Consider the following 8,579-nt stretch of genomic DNA (forward strand, 5'->3'; position numbering starts at 1 on the left):
CCTGTTCAACTTGTCCTGAGTAACAGACTGTTGACCTTGAAGGTGCCTTGTGGTAAGTGCAGTTACTCTTAGTTGTGTCTTGAAATCTTCATTAACTAAGAACTCATCAGCTTTTTCAAGATGCTTAGCAAGAATCTTTTCAGATGGAACAAAAGTAATTGTGTTCCATTCCTTAGTCCACTCCTATCCTCTAGGAGTTTCACTCCAAGGTACTGGTGCTTGTCCTCGAACAAACTTCTTGACTAGTTCAGATTTAGGAACAGTCTGTTGAGGTGCATGTCCTAAAGGACCAGCTTCATCAGCATCTGCATTTATAGCAGCACCACCAGTATCCTCAGCATTTGCAGCATCAGAACTTACAGAATCAGCATCTTCTGATAAAAGAACAGTATGAGAAGCTATTGAGGTATCAACATCATCCTCTAAGTGCTGATCTGCTTCCAAATTCTGATCAACATCCATAGTCTGATGTTCAACTATATTATGATCATCAGTATCTAGATGCAGAGAAGGTGTTGTAGACAATTCTGGAGTTTCATTAGCATCAGTAAGTGGTGTTGTTGATGGATTAATTTGAGCTGTTGGAGCTTCTAAGTAGAGAACCTCAGGCACAATCAGGTTGTGAATATCAATTTTAGCACTTGTGCCTGGGTCTGCAGTAGATACTGGTTCATGAATAGGAGACACAGGTGGTGTAGTTGCTTTATCTGTAGCAGTTTCCTGAGTTGGTGACAATGGAGGTGTAGAAGCAGTAGCTGTAGCAATTTCTGGCTCTTTTGAGATCAGAGGTTCCTGATCTCCTTCCGTAGCTGCTTCATCCTCATCCTCTGAAACTGGCCTGTGAGCTCTCTATTTCTTGTATCTCTTTGAAGATGGAGATTCTTTGGGAGTTTCAGCATAAGACATTCTTCTAAGCCGTTTGAGAAGCTTAGATCCCCCAATACCAGTATCCTTCTGAGAAGAGACCTTCTCAGCTTCTTTCATGACAGGTTCTGATACAGGAACATGTTCCTCACTGTCTGATTCATCTCTCAGAATAATCCTCCTTCTCTTCTGTGGTGTTTGAGGTACAGTCTTTGTCCTCTTGGGCTTGGAAGATGAAGGCTTCACAGTATGTGCTGATGATGATGATGGTTGAGGTATCTGTGAAGTTTTGAGATGTGTTCTGACAGAAGGTTGAGTAGAGTGAGGTGTATGTATGGTATGTTCTTATGGTTGTTGAGTTGTCTGGGTTATGGTGGTGGGTTGTACATCAGGGTAAACAGATCTATAGGTTAGAGGATCAGTATTTACCAAGATCTGTTTTACAGACTGAGGTATCTGTAAGGGTCTAACCACCTTTTTCTTAAGGTCAGCATTTACCAAGTCATTAAAAGCATGTTTTGCAAGTTTAAAAGGTGGAAATAAAGAACTGGCTGGTTAGGGTTCATTATCACATCAAAAGGTATATATAAGCTGATAGAATCTAGCAAAGTAAACTACATTTCTATCCTCTGTCATCCTATCCCCAATAAAGCCTAGCACAACACTTGCAAAATCAAAATGAGTTTGGTGAATAATAGCATACTCGATGTACTGACTCATGATTGGAATGACATCAAAGTTGGAACACTTATTCCCGAAGGCTTTAGTGATGCAGTCGAAGAAAAAGCTCCATTCCTTTCTGATATGTGCTCTTTTCAACTGTCCAAACTTGGCCAAACTCTTCTCATACCCCAAATTGGCCATGAGCTGCTGTAGAACTGGTTCCTCCGCTGTTGAGAAAATACAGCCTTCTGGTAAACGTAGAGCTTTGCGAACTGCTCCAGGAGTTACCACATGCTCAACATCATTTACTTCGAAAATAATACTGGGAGTACCAGTAGCACCACCATTGTCAAAATGCCCAGTCCGCCAAAACGTCAGAACTTGTTGGCTGGAAATGACTTGAGGTTGGGTCAATGCATACCCAATTTTACTGTGTGCTAGAAGATCTTGCACAAAGTACAACTCAGATGGAGCTTCATCATGATTTAAGATTGCAGTATAGTTGTTGGGAACGAAATTGGCTCCATCTATGATCAAATCCTTAGGTGTCATGAGAAAAATTGAGAATTAAGGTTGCCTGTAAGGTGTTCGATAAAATGTCTTTATGAAAAACAACGTCAGGAGATGAGAGAGAATAGAAGTAAAGAAAGAGAGATAAAGTGTGAAAGTAAATAAAAGATTTTACAATCTTCTCTCTCTTTTACTTATACACGATAGAAAAAGTAACCGTTGGACACCTGTCAGACATGCAGCAGTAAAGAAGAATTAGTGGGCACGGGAAAACAGTAATCATTACTTATCACATGAAGTTTTTCAAGGAAAAACCGTTCCACTTACCAAGTAATCCCATTAATTAAGGTAATTCAGTTTTAATTTAAAATTTAAATTGTTCCCACTTATTAAATCATTTTCACTGCGAAACCAATATTCTGTAAAAATACACCAAGTGAGAGAATGACCAAAAAATAAATTAAGTAAACAGGTACTGCCACGTCAGAATCAGAACTTGATTTGTATCAGTAATAAAATGGTCATCAGAATATGGATAAATCAGGATTTAAAAATGCATCAGAATTTCAAACGACTCAGAAACAAAATCTTGCAAAAATATCAAATTCCATTAATATATTGAGAAAATACATTCATGAAATTTAAATTTACATCACAACATTACAAGATTGTCCTAAGCTACAAATCCTATCAGCATCAACTATCGTCCTAAGCTAAGAAGCTTGACAAAGCTGATGGTGAAGAGAAACAGGGAGCAGAAACTATTTCTTCTTCCTGCTCTCAACAAAGAGAATAGCGAGTCGTATGATTCACTTCTGCTGTCGAAGACGACGGAGATGAAGTTCTCTTCGAACTGTCAACAGATCACGTTTAATAACCTCTGGAAATTGAATCCAGAGATTGTGATGGATGTTGGCGATAGGGTATGGAGTTGGAATTCCATTTATAAAGACATGTACAGTCTCATCGCCATAATTGTAAAACCAGCCAAATGCAGCCATTTTTGGTGTTTAGAATAAAACGAGAGTGAGTTTGTGAGGAATTTAGAGATGTGCTGGATGGAGTGAAGTGTTGGTTTATATAGGCAATAGAATGCCAAGAGACGCAAGGAAAATTTAATGCTGATAGGTAGAAATAATTCTACCTCGGTTCCCTAGACTGAGGAGAATAAAAATAGCCATTGGAAGTGTAAAACAGGGTTTAATGCGCACAAGAAACAAGTAAATATTACTGTGCATGGACGTGTACCACTAACCCTAATTGTATTGACTGTTAATATTCCACCCAAACATATTCTGATTTAAAATAAGACTGTTTCAGATTTTAACCACAAATAAGTCAAGGAAAGAATCAGAATTTAATATCAGCACTTAGACTTATATCAGAACTTAACAGTCATCAGAACATGATTTCTTAACTCGAAAAGTTGACTGCCTATTTCTGTAATTCTTCACACAAATTCTGATTTCGGTTCTTCAGAATTTAATCATCAGAACTTCCATCAGAACCTGTCCTCAGAATTTATGCAATCTGACACATAAACTGTTCATCGAAAACAATATTGATCGCCACAGTAAATTTCATCATTCATATGGAGTGTAAGTGTGCACATTAAGTGAAATATCAGACAAAGAGTAAAGTCTGATTCACTTTAGGACATCTTAGAAATAAGGCATAACTAAGAACTTTACTTAAAATCTGTCATTATTCTGAAGCCTACTATTGAATGAGTTCATGCATGAGTCCACCTCAACTGTTTTGTGCTTATTTTATGCATCGTCTGAAATTCCATTTTACAGTGGCTTCTCAGTGTAAGTGAGTCACGATTGCTTATCAGAATTTATGCTATTATCAGAGTATTTCTCCAGTAATCATAGAGTGTGAAAAGTCACCAAGAAAAATATTTATTTTTGCTTTTCTGATGCATATTACTTAATACCAGCAATGCACTTGGGTCGTCCCTTTCACATTTTTTTTACTCTAAATCTCAAAGGAGTACCTGATTTTTATTCCCTTTTCTTTTCCTTTTTCTTTTGATAACTGAGGTTTATCAGCACTTAGTACATCCATCAGATATACTAACATCAGAACTTAACAGATAAGAAGCACTATTCTAGTTTTTGACTTAGTAATAAGATACACAAAGTAAATTGAACTAAGCTCAATATCAGAGTTTGCTTGTGTTAAGAGATTTCCACATAAATAATTACTTCAAACATGGGATCTTTAGTATATTAAAGACTACTTGGTCAGCATCTAGCACAGTGATCCTCATAGGATTGAATAGCCACAGAAACAGTCATTTCACTCTCAGAGTTTAGAAATTCACATCAGACAACAATCAATACTTAAGCAATTTTCAATTAGGCACAGAATACACAAAGAGAGTAATATCTGTAAATACTGATCATAAAGTCTGATGCATCAAAACAAAAGCTAAGCAGATTTAGAGAAAGAACCTGAAACCATTCCAAGTTCATTTACCAATCTTGTGAAAGTAGCTTCACATAGTGGTTTTTGAAGATATCTGCTAGTTGTTGATCTGTTGGAACAAAGTGCAATTCTACTGTACCTTCATCCACATGTTCCCTTATGAAGTGGTACCTAATGCTGATGTGCTTTATCATTGACTGTTGAACTGGATTACCTGTCATAGCAATAGCACTTTGATTATCACAGTAAATAGGGATTTTAAAATATGTTAACCCATAATCCAGTAACTGATTCTTCATCCAAAGAATTTGTGCACAGCAGCTTCCTGCAGCAATGTATTCTGCTTCTGCAGTTGATGTGGAAATTGACTTTTATTTCTTGCTAAACCAAGAAACCAATATGCCTCCAAGAAATTGGCAGCTTCCACTTGTGCTTTTCCTGTCAATTTTGTAACCTGCAAAATCTACATCTGAGTAACCTATTAGTTTAAAAACTGATTCTCTGGGATACCACAATCCCAGATCAGCTGTTCCTTTAAGATACTTGAAAATTCTTTTCACAGCTGTTAAGTGAGGTTCTCTTGGATCTGCTTGAAATCTCTGTAATCAGTAATATCTACTGATTTGCCAGTATCCTTATCCAGTTTTGTTGCAGTGGCCATGGGAGTGGATGCACTTGAACAATCTTGCATTCCAAATTTCTTCAGCAAATTTCTGGTGTACTTGGTTTGACAAATAAAAGTGCCTTCTTCATTCTGCTTGACTTGAAGGCCCAGAAAATAGCTAAGTTCCCCCATCATACTCATTTGATATCTTGACTGCATCAGTTTGGCAAACTTCTTGCAAAGTCTGTCATTTGTAGAACCAAAGATGATATCATCAACGTATATCTAAACCAGAAGTAAGTCATTTCCATGATTGAGGTAGAACAGTGTTTTGTCTATAGTTCCTCTGTTAAATCCACTTTCCAGAAGAAACTGAGCTAAAGTCTCATACCATGCTCTTGGAGCTTGCTTAAGGCCATAAAGTGCTTTATCAAGCCTGTAGACATGATCTGGATATTTGGGATCTACAAAGCCTGGAGGTTGTTCCACATATACTTCCTCCTCCAATTCTCCATTAAGAAAAGCACTTTTCACATCCATTTGAAAGACAGTAAACTTTTTGTGAGCAACATAAGCCAAAAATATCCTTATGGCTTCCAATCTAGCAACTGGTGCAAATGTTTCATCATAATCAATTCCCTCCTGTTGAGAATATCCTTTTGCAACCAACCTTGCTTTATTCCTTATAATTATGCCATCACTATCAGTTTTGTTTCTGAATACCCACTTTGTACCAACAACAGATCTGTTCTTTGGTCTTGGCACTAGGGTCCAGACTTTGTTTCTTTCAAATTCATTCAACTCTTCCAGCATTGCTTGCACCCAATCAGCATCTTGAAGAGCTTCTTCCACTTTCTTTGGTTCAGTCTGAGAAAGAAAAGAATTGTAAAGACATTCACTTGAAGTAGCTGTTCTAGTTCTGACACCTGCATCAGGATTTCCAATAATTAAGTTAGGTGTATGTGATTTAGTCCACTTCCTTGCAGATGGAAGGTTTTCCCTAGAACTGGATGCTCCCCCATGATCCATGCTATCTTCATCAACATTTTCTGATGCTCCCCCTGAAACTATGCTCTCTGAGTTGGATCCTTCAGAATTTAAGTTTTCAGAACTATCAGAACTTGGCTTATCAGAACTTGATGAATCAAAACTTGAAGAGCCAGTTGTATGTTCTGATGCTTCTTGAGATGTGGATATATCTTCAGTATGCTCCCCCTGCACAGGTGCATCTTCCTTTGACGTAGTCACCACAGTTTCAATAACATCAGAGTTTAATCCATCAGAGTTTGCATTATCAGGATTTAGACTTTCAGGATTTTCAGTATCAGAATTTGAGTCTTTATTTTCGAATCTCAGCTATAACGACTCGTGTGTTTTTGAATTATACAAATAGGTGATTATCATGGAAATTATTAATTAAATAAAATATGTGTATTAGTTTTGACCGCTATGTGTTGTTTGATTATTATCTAGATGTGATTTATGATGTATTGGGTTGTCCGCATGATTAATTAATGGACTGTATTGAATTGTTTCACTTTTAAAGTGGATTTAATGCAAATTTATTTATATAAATATTTGAAGTGTCTCTAAAATTGTTTTTATGATTTTAAAATTACACTAACTATTTTTAGGATTTTATAAAATTGAGAAATCAATACTTCGTTAATTATAAATGATTTTCTGAGTGTGTTTAGTGGTAAAATCCATATTTAATTATGGAAATCTTCAAAAATCATGAAACTAATATTTTATTAAGTGCGTATTATTTTGAGAATTTTAAAATTATTTTGGGAATTTTCGAAGTCAGTTTCACCCGCGTGTCGATTCGTTTAATTGATAAAAGCGGGTACAAGTTGCATTTTAGAAATTATTTAAAAATTTCAAAATTTATGTTTTTATAAACTTCGGGATATTTGTAGTATTTTAAGACTATTTTCGCAATTTTCTGAATTTGTTTTAAATACAGTTTGGTTCGCTAATTGTGAAATGCAGATACGAGTTGCGTTTCAAAAGTGCTCTGAAAATTATGAAAATTTTATTTTATTAGTTTCGGGATTTTTATAAAATTTTAAAACTAGTTTGGTAAATTTTCGGTTTATTATCGCCTTTAAATCATTCGTTTAAAACTCAAATATCGGGACAAATTGAGTCTCAGGACTTTCGTGATTATCTCAAAAATATACGTGTCGTAGTTTCAGTAGAGTCGTGGACACGTGCTGCCTTATAAACAAGAGAACAAAATAATAATATACCCCTGCCCTGTTCTTTCTTCTTTCCCGGCGATCTCATCTCCTCCCCTTCGATTTGTTCCACCTCTCTCTCTAGCTTCCCTGTTTCTCTCATGGCAGTCTCTCCCTCTCCTCTTTCTTTCTTTAATTTTTCTGCCTGTTTCCTGTCTCCGAGCTACCGCCATGGTTTCCGGCGAACCCACGGTTGTTCCGGTACCATAGCTGCTCCTGTTCCTTTTTCTTGTTACTGTTTCCGTTGCTGGCTCCGCCTTGGTACTTTTTGATTTTCCCAGTTTAGTTTTTGTTGATTGCATACATACACACATGTGTATGTATGTACGCATCGTTTAATTGGACTGGAGGCTATATTGCTATTATTGTTTTTCCGATTATTGTCCTGCTATTCCGGTTTTATGCAATTTTGATTCGGGTTTCTTAAATTTTGCAGGAACCTATTTGAATATTTTAATGAAATAAATTCGATATATTTTATGCGGACAAAATAGAATTTATCGGTGAATTTCATTTGGACACCCGAATTTATCGGGCACCAATGGATTTTGCCGCCATCCGCGATGAGTTTTTACGAGCGGATGGTGGACTGTGATGATGTAATCTGAGTCCTAAAATTTTTAAAATAAAATTTAGTGCGTGAAATTAATTTTTGAAGTGAAAATCTTATGTTATATCAAAGTTGGGTAGATAATTGGATTGTGATTGGATTGTTGGATTGTGATTGTTGTGAATTTGATTATTGTTGGTTGACGTCGAATTGTTTCGACGGGTAGTCCGATAAACAAAGGAGACGCTGCCCGATTTCCGAGAAATCGAACTACGGAAACACGGGAGCGTATCCGGGGATTATCGGGATGTCGAGCGAGTATAAGTATATACATAAACGTATGTTTTATACAAAACCTAATTGTACATTATAGTGAAATGATTTGCCAAAACCAATAACCCTAATTTCATACGATAACAAGTATACATACTTTCTGAAAAGGAACGCCGAATCGATTTTTGAAAACGTGAACCCTAACTGATGCCTGTATTGTAATAATGTATATAAGTACGAGTCGGATTTGAATATCATTGGTTAAATTGGTATCAAGGATATGTCAAGCATACCTAGATGTCTAACGTAGGGTATTTCGACCCTGTAGGTTATAGCCGGGAACTTGAAAGTGAACGATGGACTAAAGATAACCTAGTGGTCAGTCGACGAGCTCAGTAGAGTCTCAACAGAAAGACCTGAGTGTCGAAATCGAATACAA

The sequence above is a fragment of the Apium graveolens genome, chromosome 8, assembly GCF_009905375.1.
Source record: "Apium graveolens cultivar Ventura chromosome 8, ASM990537v1, whole genome shotgun sequence".
NCBI lineage: Eukaryota > Viridiplantae > Streptophyta > Magnoliopsida > Apiales > Apiaceae > Apium > Apium graveolens.